Here is an 18,660-nt window from a genome sequence, read left to right on the forward strand (position 1 = left end):
CCCAAATCTCTCCAAGTATGTCAAATCTCTCCCAAATCTCTCTCGAGATCTCCCTCAACTTTTCATAATCACTCGGGGCATCCCGCCCCTCGAATTTGACGAAAACAGCCCAAAAACGGAAGTCTACGCGAAAAACGGACTTAAGGAGCCGAAACCCCTCTAAGGGGCCGAAACTCCTCTTAGGAACCGAAACTCCTCTTAGGAGCCGAACCTCTTAGGAGCCGAACCTCCTGAGAACCGAAACCCTCTCAACCGAAATGGACCGAGCGCTCGGTCTATTTCGGTCCCCTGATCATTTCGAACCGAGCCTGACCTTCTGCTCTTCTCTTCTGACCTTCGGTCCGAGAACTTGACCTTCGGTTCCGAGATGCGAGCCTGGACCGAACCTCGCAGATAGCCACCGAGACCGAGCCTCACCTTCTGTTCCTTCTCTTCGCACCTTCGGTTCCTTTTCCCCTTTTCTCGGATTCCTCTACAGCGACCGAACCCTCCTCTCGGCTCCCACCTACTTTCGGTTCTAAGCTCCTAAGGAGCCGAGCCTTCGCATTCTCGGCCTGAACTTCGGAATTTCACATTTTTGCCAGGTTTTTGACCCAAACTTCGTTTTAAGCCCGTTTTTCGAGATTTTAACGCGGGATTTTCACCCAAACTTGTATTTTAACATAGTAAAACCCCAAATATTCATATTTTAATTATATTTTGGGGAAAATCCTTGTCTAAGAATAAAATATAGTTGGTAAGATATTTAGGAAGAGTGTTAACTTATCCTTTGGACAAGGACACAAACAACCTCCCCATACCTTCATAGTACAACCCCTAGTCACTATTCACCCATACCTAGTCAATCATTGTCCTTTTCCCACTCTTTTTCAGCCATAATGTTGAACAAAAGCTTGAAATATCCTCCTCTCTCCTCCCACTTTATTCACTCTTTCTTGAGAAAACAAACACTTTTCTTCCACTTTCTCTCTCTAAAAATTCGAGATTCAAAGGCTGGTCTTGGGTTTTTCCTCCACATTTGGTAAGTATCTTCCTCCCACACTTAGATATTCTACTATCTTTCATCCAAATCATAGATTGCTTACACAAATATCGTCATATTTGTGTTAGATCTTCAAATCTTCAAGCACCTCCCAAGTGTTCTTGAGTTGAGCACTTCTTTTCTCCATCATCCACCTACTGAAATCACTCAAGGTGAGTTCATACCCCTAAATTTTCATGTTTTTCTTAAGTTTTAAGGGGGGGGGGGGGGGAATACAAGTTAAAAACACCAAGAACACAACTAAACTCATTTAACAGCCTTCATCAGAAAAGTTCAACTCCATTCACGGACTGTTTTGGTCAACTTAAGCATTTTAGTATTCAAAACAGTATTAGGTGCAAATATTTCAGGTTCATACCTTTAAAATGACTACTTGCACATCACCATACAATTTGTCTACGATTTATGGTGATTTTTACAAAACTGCCTATCATTTCAGAAACAAATTCGGACCAGTCTGTGAATATGAACATTTTAACACAAGTTAAAGACTTCTAAAAATCATAATAAAAATTATGAATAAACTAGACAAATTTTATGAACTGTCAGAATTTACGGATTCAGTTTTCGACTTTGTATGATTTTTCTATGATTTTTCTAAAATAGTGCAGAAAGCTTAAAAACTAGTTAACAGCTTATAACTTTCATAACACTTTGTATTATGTTGAGCAAAGTGTATAACAATAAGTTCTAAATATTGAATGTAATTTCTTGTTAGTTTATCATCATAAACTGAAATTTAGTCATTCATGATAAGATTTTTCATTCATTTCGAACACGTATAATAAGCTATAATAAGCACAGTTTATGGATTCATAGCACTAATGTATTTTCATAAAAGAGTTCCTTTTTCAGTACAAACGTTTTGGATAAACTACAATAGGTATAGTTTATGTATCATTTACATTTCAAACTCATTTACCAAAGGTTTTCAGTTAAGTTCACGTAAATCTGTTAATGAATAAATTTGTAAGACATTCGCTTCGTGTTACCTTCATGGTAACAAAGTGAAAAGTCCTGTAAATTGTAACCAGAGTCTCTTGTAGGGAGAACGTGATAGTTGTGTATAGATCTATATTGGGTTTGACAAACCCACACCTGAGCTGCATGCAACAGCTAGACCGGCAGGTCTGTGGTGACAAGTGTCATTTAACGTGCGACGCCTGAAGAACGTCGTATTACGAGGCCGTCTGAGTCATAGTATGGTTATAATAACTCACATGTGGTATTAACAAATCATAAGATTTATGGGTTCTTACTTTTAAATTAGCGAGTTATGTCGATTTAACTCACAGGAAATACTTTAAGTATAGAAAAATACTTGTTTATCTTCGGTCCTGGGATTTAGGACCACCTAACTTTAAAAAGGGTTTTATGCCGATTTAAAATCACTTTTATATCTTTAAGTATGGAAAAATACTTGTTTTCGGTCCTGGGATTTAGGACTACCTAACTTTTATAAGGAAAATATTGGATTTTCTTTGGAACATATTTCTATTAAAACTACATAAAGCTAGAATTGTTAGACTTCAGCTATAATTGCTAAGTGTATATGATAGGGCTATATAAGAATCTAGTCACAATCGACTTAGAATTGGTGGGCGCGCCTCATCTCCTGTTCCTTGTTTGGTTGTGGACCTAGGGCAGACCCATTATATTCAACGGTTTATTCAACTTAAATTTTATATAACTTATATACACTGGGCGATTATAGAAGGAATCTATGGGTCCCTTTAGGGTTCATTATCGCATAACATATATGCATTCATTTCACTTAATAAAGAAAATATTGGATTTTCTGGAAACATACTTTGTCGCTTTTACAAGGAAAACGGTTTCTTTCTCAAACAAAACTCTTATGAACTCACCAACTTAATTGTTGACACTTTTCAAAACTACTTGTATTCTCAGGAAATCAGTGAAACAGGAAAACCAACAGCATTTTGAGGATGGGACGATAAATCGTCAAACGTTTCATTTTGTCATCATAATGTAATTGATTTTGAAACATGTAAACTTATTCCATGGTGTAACCTTTTCAATTATATTTATGATGGTTGTATTTACTTTGAGCACTATTATATTCGTTGTTGTGATACTATACATGAAGTCCTCCACCCCCGGACGTTTCCGCCATCCTTGGTTTGGGGGTGTGACAGATTGGTATCAGAGCATTGTTTATAGTGAACTAAGTATATTGAACCACATAAGATATACAAACTATAAATGCATTGGGACTAAGGTCTCTGATGTAACATTTTCAAATAACTATACTTTTAGAAATAAATAGTTTCTTGTTAAAAGTATACATGCATGCATACATACTAAGGTCAGCATCATTCTAGAACAAAACAAAAGTAATGATTGTTGAATGACACAAGTAGGCTTGGGGATGTATAGTCAGGTCTGGGAATGACATAGTATGGTCAACTATGTCTAACTCAGAAGTGATTAGCATATGCCCGGGAATGGTTGTGGCGTTGCAACAAGTCTAAAAACTTACCAAAGCTATCTACAAACAAACATTGAAAAACATAAGTCAAACATTAAAATACTATAGGAGTATTTTGTGATACTATAACCAAATTACGTGAAAACTAAAGACCCCTATTAGTAGGTCTTTAACGATTGAGTGCATACGCCAAGGTTATACATAATTAAAGATATTATAGACTCAGAATCTATGATTATTGCTCTACTTCTTGTTCCTTGTTTGGTTGTGGACTTAGAGTAGAGTCATTTATTCGAAGGTCTATTATATCTCAGATTATGTATAACTGGTATGTACTATGTGATTTTAGACGTAACTAGTAAGGATCACCCCCTATAAGTAATTATAGGATTAGACGTCTATTAATTATCTCTTCTACCCCTATTCTCGTACGAGCAACGTGATGGGTAAACCTTAACGCCCGTACAAAACCCACTTCTACCCACTACCATAACTCCGTCTTAGGGATGTTAGCAGAAACACCGAGAATAGTTCAGTAAAGTGTGAAATTTATACATGTGTATATAAATGGTAAGGATATAGCTAGAGATAATCATCCCTACTCACGACATCGTTTCTCCTCATGCAACAGGATTATGTCTTCACAAGAAGGTAACCAGCCGACAACCAAGGGAGCAATCCTGCAGATAGATCCTGCTACTTTTCAAGCTGCAGTCACGGCAGCCGTGACAGCCGTCATGGCGCAACTCAATGCTAACAATGCCGGCAGAGATGAAAGCGGTATCGACAATACAAATCGTTGTAACAATCAGGAACACCGGCGGGTCTCTGCCAATGAAGGCGCCTCAGGCCACAAACCTACGAACAAGAAGCGAACGTTTTGGGACGAAAAGAAGTGTAACCTACCTCAAAAATTCGCTGGAAGACAACAACCTATGCCCACCCCTGCCATTACAACAGCAGTCACGACACATGTCTCGGCACCAGCCACAACGTCTGTCACCCAAGCATCGGCCAGACCATATAAGGGATCACTCCTAATGTGTAACAAGTGTCGCTTCCATCACAATGGGGTTTGCCGGGTGATGCACTGTAAAAACTGCAACAAGAACGGACATACTGCCCGTTTCTGCAGGAGCCAAACCCAGCACCTCCCTTCAATCACCAACACCAGGGTAGGCCCAGGATGCTACCTATGCGGTGAAATGGGACACTTCAAGAGAGAATGTCCAACTGAGAAAAATGATGGGGGAGCAGGAGGAGTGTGATGAACAAACCAGCAGGAGCAACAAGGGAACCCTATTAGGACTTTTGTAATGTTTCCAACGACAAAAACGTTTAAGTACCATATGTTTGTAATGAATTTGGTATGCTTGCTAAAACTACCGTCTTTCAAAAAGTAGTTAAAATACTCTCTCATTCAAATCAAATCAAAGACACTCATATATGACCTTAGGATCATTACCTGTAAGCTGTGATGACTTTGTACATACATCGGGGTTAATTATAATCAAAATACTAAAGACCTAAAGCAAATAATTCAGTCTTGACTCCTGTTCCATGTCTAGTAGTGGGAGTAGGGTGGAGCCACCCACTCGACGACTTCACCAATATCAAATTTCATACGACATACATATACCGCTCAATCATGGAGTGACCTGTCAGGGATCATGATATCAAGTATCATTGCGAGCTATCAGAACCCACTCACTACCAGTGCTAGTTGTTGTAGTATGAATCATCTGTAGTAATAATAACATCGAACAAAACGGGACACACTAAAAAGAAACACAAGATACTCTATCCCTCTAACGAGCATTTCTTGCAAATACAGCTTAACACGTGTTTTACCTAAAAAGATATTGTTGTCGTCATTCGATTTCGATTGATATAATCCTCACTTTCCTGATTAAACTGCTACGAAAAGACCTTTCACCTAATCTCGAAAAACCTTCGTCTCTCATAAACACAAATCCAACACGGACCTCCGGGCCATCACTCGCTGCGAAACCCCAAAAACACTCACCAGAGGAGTATTATACCTTCTGAAACCTTACCACAAGTATTTACAGAAGACCCTTCGGGAATGTCACGCATGCAGCAGATAAGGTTCAAGCACAGAAGCTTGGGACGAGTACGGTTAGTCTACCACTACTACGTATATACGCGAGGATAATGTATAATTAAGATTCTACGGACATTGGATGTGTGCTTCCGCCCTATTTCCTGTTCCTCGTATGGTTGTGGACTTGGGGCAGAGTCACCCATCCAACTGTCTTACCAACCTTAATTACATACGACGTATATGCGCAAGTTAATGATAGATGGACCAGGTACGAGTCCTACCACGAACTTCGGGACAAGGATACCCAGGAGGGCGAGTGAACGTCCTATCATCCGAATAAGTCTAGTCGTGTAAACCGAACCCATATGTTCCCTACCGAACTAAGCAAACGATAAACACTAAAGCAGACCCTATGCAGCGCTCCGAGGAGAAGTTATCACTTATTGCTTAGTACAAATTCGAGAAAGGCTGAGAGCATCTCAAGAACACGGCAAAACCTGAATAAGTCTTACCATCTATATAAAAACACAGGGTTTTTACTAGTGAATCTATGATGGCTAGTATAAACATGATGGTCATATATCATTAAGATTCTATGGACTTAGAAGGTGTGATTCCGCCTCATTCCATGTTCCTTGTTTGGTTGTGGGCTTAAGGCGGGGTCACCCATCCGAATGCCCTTGCAATCTTAACGATATACGACTAGTTTACATCAAGCGATTATAAAGGAACTGGTAGGACTTATAATGCAAATGTCATCACAAATTGATAAAGCATTCGTAATGCTAGTACTCGCAAATTACATTATAAAATATTCATAGTGGTAATACCAAGTATAAAGCGGAGAGCATAAAGGCACACGTAGAATACACTATCATTCCAAAACAATAACTCCTTTAAATCGACTCAGCTCAAGTTACAATAAGAAATTCCCCTGTCGTCATTTAACATCAAGCGGGTTGTTCCCCACCATATCAATTCCTTATACTACGAAAAGTTCCCCCATCTTTCCCCCAAATTCTTGAAGTCCCAGTCGAAACACTAATTTCGGGACGAAATTCTTTCTAACGGGGGGATGATGTGACAACCGTCAATTTTTTGCCAAGTCAAAGTCAACTAAAGTCAACAAGTCAAACCGGTCAACTCATCTAACCCTTGTATATTAGGGTTTCCATTATGATTCTTATTGTACTACTCGCAATCTTAAAATTAAGTTTCACTTAGAGTTTTCACGTGTTCGGAAATTCTAAACCTTAATTAGGGTAAGTGATGAATCTACTCGATAAAACATTATTCCATACCCCTCGAGAGTGTATAACATTCATAACAAGGCTTAACAGAGTGTAAGAACCTTGCGTTACGAAGCCAAACACTCAAAAAGGTCACAAAAGAAGTCTCTCCAAATCTCTTTCACTCTAACTCTCCCAAAACTCTCTAAGAAAGAGAAATCTCTCCAAGAATGTGAAATCTCTCCCAAATCTCTCCAAGAATGTGAAATCTCTCCCAAATCTCTCTCTGTATGAGAAATTTCTCCAAGAATGTCAAATCTCTCCCAAATCTCTCCCAAATCTCTCTCTGTATGAGAAATCTCTCCAAGAATATCAAATCTCTCCCAAATCTCTCTCTGTATGAGAAATCTCTCCAAGAATGTGAAATCTCTCCCAAATCTCTCTCTGTATGAGAAATCTCTCCAAGAATGTCAAATCTCTCCCAAGTCTCTCCAAGTATGTGAAATCTCTCCCAAATCTCTCGTTGTATGAGAAATCTCTCCAAGAATGTCAAATCTCTCCCAAATCTCTCTCTGTATGAGAAATCTCTCCAAGAATGTGAAATCTCTCCCAAATCTCTCCAAGTATGTCAAATCTCTCCCAAATCTCTCTCGAGATCTCCCTCAACTTTTCATAATCACTAGGGGCATCCCGCCCCTCGAATTTGACGAAAACAGCCCAAAAACGGAAGTCTACGCGAAAAACGGACTTAAGGAGCCGAAACACCTCTAAGGAGCCGAAACTCCTCTTAGGAACCGAAACTCCTCTTAGGAGCCGAACCTCCTGAGAACCGAAACCCTCTCAATCGAAATGGACCGAGCGGTCGGTCTATTTCGGTCCCCTGATCATTTCGAACCGCCTGACCTTCTGCTCTTCTCTTCTCACCTTTGGTCCGAGGACCTGACCTTCGGTCCGAGGACTTGACCTTCGGTTCTGAGATGCGAGCCTGGACCAAACCTCGCAGATAGCCACCGAGACCGAACCTCGCCTTCTGTTCCTTCTCTTCGCACCTTCGGTTCCTCTTCCCCTTTTCTCAGATTCCTCTACAGCGACCGAACCCTCCTCTCGGCTCCCACCTACTTTCGGTTGTAAGCTCCTAAGGAGCCGAGCCTTCGCATTCTCGGCCTGAACTTCGGAATTTCACATTTTTTCCCGGTTTTTGACCCAAACTTCGTTTTAAGCCCGTTTTTCGAGATTTTAACGTGGGATTTTCACCCAAACTCGTATTTTAACATAATAAACCCCAAATATTAATATTTTAATTATATTTTGAGGAAAATCCTTGCCTAAGAATAATATACTTGGTAAGATATTTAGGAGGAGTGTTGACTTATCCTTTGGACAAGGACACAAACAACCTCCCCATACCTTCATAGTACAACCCCTAGTCACTATTCACCCATACCTAGTCAATCATTGTCCTTTTCCCACTCTTTTTCAGCCATAATGTTGAACAAAAGCTTGAAATATCCTCCTCTCTCCTCCCACTTTATTCACTCTTTCTTGAGAAGAACAAACACCTTTCTTCCATTTTCTCTCTCTAAAAATTCGAGATTCAAAGGCTGGTCTTGGGTTTTTCCTCCACATTTGGTAAGTATCTTCCTCCCACACTTAGATATTCTATTATCTTTCATCCAAATCATAGATTGCTTACACAAATATCGTCATATTTGTGTTAGATCTTCAAATCTTCAAGCACCTCCCAAGTGTTCTTGAGTTGAGCACTTCTTTTCTCCATCATCCACCTACTGAAATCACTCAAGGTGAGTTCATACCCCTGTCTTTTCATGTTTTTCTTAAGTTTTAAGGGGGGGGGGGGGGGGAATACAAGTTAAAACACCAAGAACACAACTAAACTCATTTAACAGCCTTCATCAGAAAAGTTCAACTCGATTCCCGGACTGTTTTGGTCAACTTAAACATTTTAGTTTTCAAAACTGAATTAGGTGCAACTATTTCAGGTTCATACCTTTAAAATGACTACTTGCACATCATCATACGATTTTTCTACGATTTATGGTATTTTTACAAAACTGCCTATCATTTCAGAAACAAATTCGGACCAGTCTGTGAATATGAACATTTTAACACAAGTTAAAGACTTCTAAAAATCATAATAAAAATTATGAATAAACTAGACAAATTTTATGAACTCTCAGAATTTACGGATTCAGTTTTCGACTTTGTATGATTTTTCTATGATTTTTCTAAAATAGTGCAGAAAGCTTAAAAACTAGTTAACAGCTTATAACTTTCATAACACTTTGTATTATGTTGAGCAAAGTGTATAACAATAAGTTCTAAATATTGAATGTAATTTCTTGTTAGTTTATCATCATAAACTGAAATTTAGTCATTCATGATAAGATTTTTCATTCATTTCGAACACGTATAATAAGCTATAATAAGCACAGTTTATGGATTCATAGCACTAATGTATTTTCATAAAAGAGTTCCTTTTTCAGTACAAACGTTTTGGATAAACTACAATAGGTATAGTTTATGTATCATTTACATTTCAAACTCATTTACCAAAGGTTTTCAGTTAAGTTCACGTAAATCTGTTAATGAATAAATTTGTAAGACATTCGCTTCGTGTTACCTTCATGGTAACAAAGTGAAAAGTCCTGTAAATTGTAACCAGAGTCTCTTGTAGGGAGAACGTGATAGTTGTGTATAGATCTATATTGGGTTTGACAAACCCACACCTGAGCTGCATGCAACAGCTAGACCGGCAGGTCTGTGGTGACAAGTGTCATTTAACGTGCGACGCCTGAAGAACGTCGTATTACGAGGCCGTCTGAGTCATAGTATGGTTATAATAACTCACATGTGGTATTAACAAATCATAAGATTTATGGGTTCTTACTTTTAAATTAGCGAGTTATGTCGATTTAACTCACAGGAAATACTTTAAGTATAGAAAAATACTTGTTTATCTTCGGTCCTGGGATTTAGGACCACCTAACTTTAAAAAGGGTTTTATGCCGATTTAAAATCACTTTTATATCTTTAAGTATGGAAAAATACTTGTTTTCGGTCCTGGGATTTAGGACTACCTAACTTTTATAAGGAAAATATTGGATTTTCTTTGGAACATATTTCTATTAAAACTACATAAAGCTAGAATTGTTAGACTTCAGCTATAATTGCTAAGTGTATATGATAGGGTTATATAAGAATCTAGTCACAATCGACTTAGAATTGGTGGGCCCGCCTCATCTCCTATTCCTTGTTTGGTTGTGGACCTAGGGCAGACCCATTATATTCAACGGTTTATTCAACTTAAATTTTATATAACTTATATACACTGGGCGATTATAGAAGGAATCTATGGGTCCCTCTAGGGTTCATTATCGCATAACATAGAAGCATTCATTTCACTTAATAAAGAAAATATTGGATTTTCTGGAAACATACTTTGTCGCTTTTACAAGGAAAACGGTTTCTTTCTCAAACAAAACTCTTATGAACTCACCAACTTAATTGTTGACACTTTTTCAAAACTACTTGTATTCTCAGGAAATCAGTGAAACAGGAAAACCAACAGCATTTTGAGGATGGGACGATAAATCGTCAAACGTTTCATTTTGTCATCATAATGTAATTGATTTTGAGACATGCAAACTTATTCCATGGTGAAACCTTTTCAATTATATTTATGATGGTTGTATTTACTTTGAGCACTATTATATTCGTTGTTGTGATACTATACATGAAGTCCTCCACCCCCGGACGTTTCCGCCATCCTTGGTTTGGGGGTGTGACATACGTTATCGACTTTAATGACAGATCTAACGATAAAAGTTATGGTTGCCCAGGTTAACAAAATAGATATTTATAATTAATTTACATTTATCGTTTTAGATATTCAAGATCATTTATACTTCTTCTAAGACTTGATGTTATATTTACTATTTTACCAAAAGAAGGGTTAAATTCATTTATTTAAAGATTGGGAGATTACTTAACCGGTGGCTTCACAACTATGTTTGGAGTTTGGTTCATAAAATAATTTTGGAATAAACTAAATCTGTCAAAGGAATTAGAATCTAAGGAGTCATAATTTGTCAAGTAATTGGTTCTTTCAAGAAATGGAATATCGTATTCAATAGTTGAATATATATATATATATATATATATATATATATATATATATATATATATATATATTCTAATCTGTGTTCAATCTTTTTTGTTTATTGTTCGTATAAATACAATATATACACAAAGAGGGTATTTTGGTCTTTTACTAAAAAAAGAATTAAATTGAATTCCTTACACCCTTCCCACGAAGGATGAAATCAATCAAACCCAGAATTTAAAGGATTGGAATGGAATCCAAAATTCCAATTCCATCAAAAAAAATCTTACTTGTCTATTTTTCTCAATCCCAGTGGCTGCAATGAAGTCAGGAAGTTGAAAGGGCTTTTTCACAATACCTCTTTTCCCCTGCCACACGATTCAAAACATGATGAGATCCACTAAAAATGTAATATAAAACCATAAATTACAACATTTATATTCTGCAACAAAGTGACAGAGAGTATATATATATATATATATATATATATATATATATTTTGTTTTTTTGTTAAAACCAAAATCACCAGTATCATTCTAGATACATAGATAAAGTAAGATGGTAATCTGCAAAAAAAATAAATAAAGTAGTAAGGAGTAACCATTCAATTATGTTGGCACTTATATAAGCAACTTTTCATATTTGGATTCCATTTTCACCCACTCCTCATTACAGTTCATCACATCCAATAAGTGGCTTCAACCAATTCTGATCGGATAGAATAAAACATCCAATACAAGTCTGGATCGAACGTTAACAGCCCCCCGCTGTGTGAACGGTAGGTCTGGACCGAACGTTAAGACTGGATCGAAAATCGAGAAAAAGACAGGATGCAAGCCCTTTGGTGAAGATATCTACATACTGAGACGAAGAAGGAACATGTAGAACTCGCACATTCCCTAGAGCAACTTGATCACGCACAAAATGTATATCAATCTCAATGTGTTTTGTGTGTTGGTGCTGAACCGGATTGGTAGACAAGTAAACTGCACTTACATTGTCGCAGTAGACTAAAGTGGCCGATAGTGGGGGATAAGAGAGTTCCCGTAGAACGTTGCGAAGCCAACAGGTCTCAGCAACAGCATTCGCAATACCGCGATATTCAGCTTCCGCACTAGATCTAGAGATGGTGCCATGTCGCTTAGAGGACCAGGAAAGTAGATTCTGCCCGAGAAACACATAATAACCGGATGTGGAGCGACGAGTGGAGGGACAGCCAGCCCAGTCAGCATCAGAGTAGGCAATCAAACCACGAGACGGAGTGGCATAAAGTTGAAGTCCATGATCGAGAGTCCCAGAAAGATACCTGAGTATGCGCTTGAGAGCAGTGAAATGTGGCTCTCGAGGGTCATGCGTGTAAAGACAGATCTGTTGCACAACATAAGTGATATCAGGCCTGGTAAAAGTCAGATACTGAAGGGCCCTAGCGAGACTGCGATAAAGAGTGGGATCTGTGACGGGGGGACCGATGCCATCTAACTTGGAAGAAGTATCAGCAGGAGTGCGTGCTGGTTTACAATTGGTCATTTTAGCACGCTCGAGAATCTCCATGGCATATTTCTGCTGAGAAAGAAACATGCCATGATGATCGCGAGTAACAACAATACCAAGAAAATAATTAAGAGAGCCCAGGTCAGTCATGGAGAACTCAGATCGAAGGATAGTGATAATCTGCTGAAGTAAGGTAGTGGAGGAGGCGGTAAGCACAATATCATAAACATAGAGAAGTAAGTATGCGATCTGTTCTCCCTGACGAAAAATGAACAGATAGGAATCTGATTTGCTGTGAGAGAACCCAAAGCGTGTGATAAACTGAGCAAACCGATGATACCAAGCCTGAGGTGCCTGTTTAAGACCATACAAGGATTTTTTGAGCAGGCAAACATGATCTGGAGCTTGAGACTGACGAAACCCAGGTGGCTGATTCATATAAACTACCTCCTGCAAATGACCATGAAGAAATGCATTCTTCACATCCAACTGATGAATAGGCCAGTGATGAGAAACCGCCGAGCTAAGAACAGTCCTAATGGTAGCCGGTTTTACAACCGGACTAAAAGTCTCATCACAGTCAATACCTGGTCCTTGACTTCGACCATTAGCAACCAAGCGAGCCTTATAGCGCGAAAGAGAACCATCTGCATTGTGTTTCTTTTTGAACAACCAAATACAGTTAATTAAATTAGCATGAGAAGGCCTTGGAACAAGTTCCCAAGTTCCGTTAAAAATAAGTGCATTGTATTCATCTTTCATAGCGTTTAGCCACTTTGGATCTCGAAAGGCATGAGCATACGATTTTGGAAGAGGAGAAGATGACACAGAGTCAGTGTGAAGGTTAAGTTTGGTGACCGGTTTTGTGATACCACGTTTAAGATGAGTGGTCATGGAATGAGAGGGGGAGGAATGTGGTATATTGAGCACGAGTGGACCGAGAGGAAGAAGGAGCAGCTGGTGCAGCGGAAGTTGTTGATGGAGCAGCAGAAGTAGCTGCGGGAGCTACAACGGGTGCTATTGGATCCTGATGAACGACAGGAGGAGTGGGCCGAAGAGGGATAGCCACATGAGATGGGTTATTAAACTCATTGCGTGAATTGTCAATGTTTAGAAAATCATAGTTCGGAGAGGTGTTTGGTGTAAGAGAACAAAATGGAAAAACTGACTCATCAAATGTGACATGGCGAGATATGATAATGTGGTTGGTGTGAAGGTTGAGACATCAAAAACCTTTATGGCTAGTCGGGTAACCAAGGAAAATGCATGGAACAGATCTTGGTTGTAGTTTGTGAGTGTTGTTTAAGTAAGGATAACATAAGCAACCGAAGACACGAAGATGGGAGTATTGAGGTGGTTTATTAAAGAGTTTTCGATAGGGAGTGTCATTTTTTAGAGTGGTGGAGGGTAGGATGTTTATAAGGTGTGTGGCCATGTGTAGGGCTTAAACCCAATATGTGGGTGGTATGTGGGCTTGAAAAAGAAGAGTACGAACAATGTTATTAAGGGTGCGTAGCATACGTTCGGATTTACCATTTTGTTGTGAAGTGTATAGACATGAGAAACGCATGTGTATGCCATGTTGGTCACAAAGTTGGTGAAATTGGGTATTGTCAAATTCTTTGCCATTGTCACATTGGAAAATTTAAATTTCAGTTCGAAATTGGTTTTGAATATATATGCGAAAAAGAAGAAATTTAGAGAAGACTTCAGATTTCTTTCTAAGAGGATACACCCACACAAAATGAGAAAACTGATCAAGAAAAATGACATAATATTTAATACCACTAATACTTTCCAAAGGTGAAGTCCAAACATCAGAGTGAATAACTTGAAATGGAAACAAAGCTTCGGTTTGTGATATATCAAAAGACAAATGAACATGCTTGCCAAGTTGAAAAGCATGACACAAGAAAGGAGAATCTGGCTTATTACATGAAATAGCTTTATTAGAAAGTAGATGTTTAAAAACAGGAGCGCCAGGGTGACCAAGTCGTTGATGCCACGTCGAAGAGCTGATGGAGATGAAGGCTCGAGGAGTGGGAGTGGTAACTGGATAAAGGTCACCCGTGCTATCACATCTAATGAGGATTTGTTTGGTCCGAAAATCCTTCACAGAAAAACCAAATTCGTCAAATTCAATTGAACACTTATTATCACGAGTAAATTTAAGGACATAAATAAGGTTTTTAATAATTTGAGGGGTGATGAGAATATTTTTGAGATAGAGAGTACGAAAAGGATTATAATGAAGAATAGAGTGACCAGTTTTGGTGACCGGGATTCGAGATCCATTGCCAACTAACACAGAAATTTGAATTAGTGCACGTATCGCTAAAAGACTTGAGGATACCTGTGTCGTTGTGAAGATAAGCGGTAGCCCCAGTGTCCATATACCAATCCGCGTTGCTTGGGTCTTGTAGACTCATGGTATTAATGCTTGAGGTAAATTGGTGGCTTGATCAAATGATGGATGCTGAAAGAATTGCATTTGTTGAGGTGGGTATGTGGGTTGACCAGTAGCGAGAAGAGCATGTGGTTGAGCCGACTGAGATTGAGCCCAAGGTTGTTGGGTCGGTGTGCTGCTGATGGGCCATTGTGGTAGCTGTTGTCGTGGGCTAGAATTAACGGACCAAGGAGAAGCAGTCCATGGGGCCGTGTTGAATGGAGCGGGAAGTATACCACGTTAAGGAACTGGAAAATACACCGGCCAAGGAGTCTGCCCTCCCCAGCCAGCGTGTTGTTGAGAATTGCCTCCATTACCGCCTGACCCGCCTGACCGACCTCTCCCCCTGCCGGAGCGACCACCTCTGCCACCCCCACGGTGGTTCCGACCACCACCTCTGCCAAAATTTTGAGAGTCACGGTTTGGGGGATGTGACTGGTGTACAGTGTGAAGAACAGTCGAGGAGGAAGGGCTGTCTTGAATGAAAGGATTAAGTGACTGAGATTCTTCTTTTTTCATGATGCGTTCTTCCAAAGTAAGCTTCGATCTCATCTGGAGAAAGGTGGGGAAGGGAGATGTGTGGCGGATAGTAAGGGCAATATGGGCATATTTAGATGTCAAGCCATTAATTGTATAGATAACTAGATTTCTTTCATCAACAGGTGATCCAAGATTGGTGAGCAGATCCGAAATTGATTTCACTTTAGAGCAATATTCAAGAATTGATTGGTTACCGATGGAGAGATGGTGCAGTTCATCATCAAGTTCGATGATCTTGGTCTGTTTGTTTTCATGAAAGAGGTCTTGAATAGTCAGTCATACATCAGCTACAGTGGAGTCTGGTTTAAGAACCGATTGAAGCACTGTTTGAGAGAGAGTTCCATACAGCCATTGCTTGACAATGTTATCCACTTCAATCCACTTTGGATCTTCAGGGTTGGAGTCTGTACCAGTGAGGTGATCATACACAGAATATCCAAGACAGTGAGTCTTGAACAACTCTTTCCATGAGTCGTAATTCATCCTGTCGAGATCAAGAATAAGGGGCACGTAAGATTTTATGTTGGTGCAGCCATAAATACGATCAGTGGAGTTTGATTTTAGATTGTTGTCTGCAACGTCGGCCATGATGGAGGGAACAGAGAGAAAGAATAAACGAGTGAAGATGGAAGGAATACGTCGTAGGTAGAGGATCGACTTAGGTTTAAGTCTCTGATACCATGTACGATTAGTATTTTCCCATAAAATCTCGTATATGCATATCATGGATATAAATATACATAATACAATAACAGAGTAGGTTACAAAGTAAATGGGCTCTCTCTAATACAATATGGAGTACAACTATAACATATACGAATACATAAATGTACGCTAACAGGAATTTCGACACAGCCGCTACTTCTCATGTTACGAATGATCAAGGTAAACTCAACAACTTCTCCACTTATTCACCAATGGCGTCAATAATTGTTGGAAATGGTAACAAAATTCTAGTTATGGGTTTAGGATCTTCCATAATACACACACCCTCTAGACCACTCCACCTTAAATCTGTCCTTTTTAATCCGAAAATAATTAAAAACCTTATATTTGTGCGTCGCTTCAATATTGATAATTACACTTCCATTGAATTTGATCCCTTTGGATTTTCTGTGAAGGATTTCAAGGATGGCACGATCCTGAGTCGTCACAACAGTTCGGGTGACCTCTACCCACTCACTCCTAATGCTTCCGCCACCGCTTGCTTCGCTTCAACCAAAGAGTCTCCCGTTTAGCACAACCGACTTGGACACCCGGGTCAACCTGTCATGGAATTTCTTCGTTCAAAACAGTTTATTTCTTGCAATAAAATAAATTCAGCATCTATTTGTCATTCTTGTCAATTATCCAAACATAAGCATTTATCGTTTTCAGATTCTTTAACTCGTACTTTAGTGCCGTTTTCCATTTTACATTGTGATCTATGGACATCACCTATTCTCAGTCATGCGGGTTATAAATACTATATGGTTTTAATGGATGATTTCACACAATACACGTGAGTTTATCCTTTAAAATTTAAATATGAGACTTTCACTAAGTTTACTCACTTTCATCAATATATTGCAACCCAATTTCACATGCCAATCCAAGCATTCCAATGTGACATGGGAGGGGAATTCGATAATACTAACTTTAAAAATTTTGCAAATACAAATGGCATTCAATTTCGTTTTTCGTGCCCACACACATCTGAACAAAACAGAAAAACAGAACGTATGATTCGACGTCTAAATGAAATTATGTTCACATTACTCACCCATGCATCTCTACCCTCCTCGTTTTGGGTTGAGGCTCTTCACACCGCCTCATATCTTCATAATATTCTTCCTACAAAACTCCATAAATTCCACGCCCCCACATCCCTACTCTACCTTCGCCAACCATCCTACGAACACCTTCGCGTGTTCGGTTGCTTATGTTATCCAAATACTTCATCCACTCGTCCCCACAAACTTGCCCACCGCTCAACCGCCTGTGTCTTTTTTGGCTACCCGGCCAACTATCAAGCGTACCAGTGTCTAGAAATCTCAACCGGAAAAACTATTTTTTCTAGACATGTCACTTTTGTTGAAACTCAATTTCCCTTTACCAACCCATCTAAACCTGCACCCACTCATACGTTTCTCGACCCTTCTCCACTCATATTTACATAACCCACTTCCATGTCAAACCATGAGACACCTTCCACCACCCAACCTGACCAAATAAGCCCGCCCCACTCACCTACCAGTCAACCACATGAACCCGCCTTGCATACTACACGATATCCTACTCAAAACCCATCAACCACTACAAACAACCCACATCCTACTTCCCCGCCTTCACAATCCGGACACCACCCACCTACCCCACCACATCAGAATGAATCGAACTGTAACACCGTAAATTTTCAAACCAATTTTTCATTTTTAAATCACATAATTCTCATAATATAATTCACGAAAATCTCATTTATTCATTTACAAAACACAACTCCATGATTAGTTATTTTAAATCCAGGATCCTCATAACTCTTCCTCTGGTGTGTACAATCAAGCCGGTGCCTTCCCGCGATCTTGAGAAAAACCTGAAACACATATCACATAACACGGTAAGCACGAAGCTTAGTGAGTTCCCCAAAATACCACATACAACACATAAGCCACTCAAGGCTATAACTCGGTATGACCCTCCGGTCAATGTGTCTCAGTGGGACCCTCCAGTCTCGTAGCTCGTTGGACCCTTCGGTACGGTCTAGCTCGTTGGACCCTCCGGTCCAGTCTAAATCGTTGGACCCTCCGGTCCGGTCTGATCGAGGACCCTCTGGCCTCATGAGTCGTTGGACCCTCTGGTCCGGTCTATATAACACATAGCATACATATAACACAATGCACATAAATCTCAAACATACACATACACATAAGACCCTCCGGTCTGCACATAGATACCACTCTAGGTAATGTATAGTGAGAAGACTCACCTCGTAAGCTGGCTAGCATAACCTCGTACACGGAATCTTCCAACTAGCCTCCGCCTAATACATAGAATAACTATCTCTAATCATTACTCTGCTCATACTCAAATTCACTATAGGTTGACCCCCTTCTCTCTAATTCTTGGAATAAATAAAAGACCATTTTACCCTTCCATGGTCTCCATTACTCATGTTGGTCAAACCTTAAGTCAACAGCAGTCAAACTCGAGTCACCAGTCCCAATTTGACCTGACTCGCCGAGTACACCCAATGACTCGTCGAGTCCACCTGTTTTTCGCAGAAGTCTCGTGAA

The sequence above is a fragment of the Lactuca virosa genome, chromosome 8, assembly GCF_052849685.1.
Source record: "Lactuca virosa cultivar CGN04683 chromosome 8, Lactuca_virosa_CGN04683_v6, whole genome shotgun sequence".
Lineage (NCBI taxonomy): Eukaryota > Viridiplantae > Streptophyta > Magnoliopsida > Asterales > Asteraceae > Lactuca > Lactuca virosa.